This window comes from Alligator sinensis, unplaced genomic scaffold (genome assembly GCF_000455745.1).
Source record: "Alligator sinensis unplaced genomic scaffold, ASM45574v1 scaffold321_1, whole genome shotgun sequence".
NCBI lineage: Eukaryota > Metazoa > Chordata > Crocodylia > Alligatoridae > Alligator > Alligator sinensis.
The window spans coordinates 1,398,925-1,399,914 of NW_005841969.1; positions in this window are offsets into that span (position 1 = coordinate 1,398,925).

The window sequence follows — 990 nt, forward strand, 5'->3', positions numbered from 1 at the left end:
CACTACAATAACAACTGTTCCTTTACTAAGATTGAACACAATAACCAGGTTTTTGTAGAGGATAATTAACAGCCAGCAGTGAGTCTTCGCATTTATTCAATGGTGTATGAATGAGTTATGAAAATTCTCTTTACTGGAGAAATAATATGATATCATACTGTTCACATATGTTTTGCTTCTTGCATGATATTGTATTTTTGGTTTTTATCATTTCAAATGAGAAAAAAGTACATAAATATGATCATACATTCATATTTATAGAGCTATTGCTATATATATTTGTCTCCCTTTTTGTGATTAATAAAACCCTCTATTCATAATTTTCATTGGACCCAGATCCAGTGCTCACTCTGAACATTATTGAAAATTGCTATACCCTGGTCAGCAGCAGAGGGCTTAAGCCCCTCAGTTGTTTCAAGCTCTATAGAGTTCAAGTTGAAATTCTGCCGCTGAATCTACACAGCCTTCCCAGAGTCTTCTGCAAGCCTAGAACCATAGGGTTTTCACAATCACAAAAAAAAAATGGTCTCAAAATTTATAAATCCAACATGGTTACCATTAAAAAAATGCTAGTTGTTTTTACACAGTAACAAGTGCGCTAGTGCTGTCATTTCCCAATGTAAAAAGAGTCCATTGGTTAAACAAACCAACAGTAACCTTATTCAGCAAATGCAGACCTACAGGTGAGCGTGCTGTCTGGAATTCAGAATACCAGAGTTCAACGTCCTGCTTTATCATGGATTTCCCAAGTGACCTTCAGCTGGGCCAGTGACTTCGGCTAGATTCACAAGGGAACTTAGATGTTGCAAACTGATGTTGCAGCATTTTAATTGTAGGCACCAGGGTCCCGTCAGCAGAATCCATTATCCAGAGTGTGGTAATATGGGGCCTCCATGTGGTTCCTGTACAACACACACGGAGAGTTAGGTGCCTCAGCATAGAGTTCACAGCTTGTGCACTGAGCTGGGAGCTATGAAGCTAGTCAGCAGG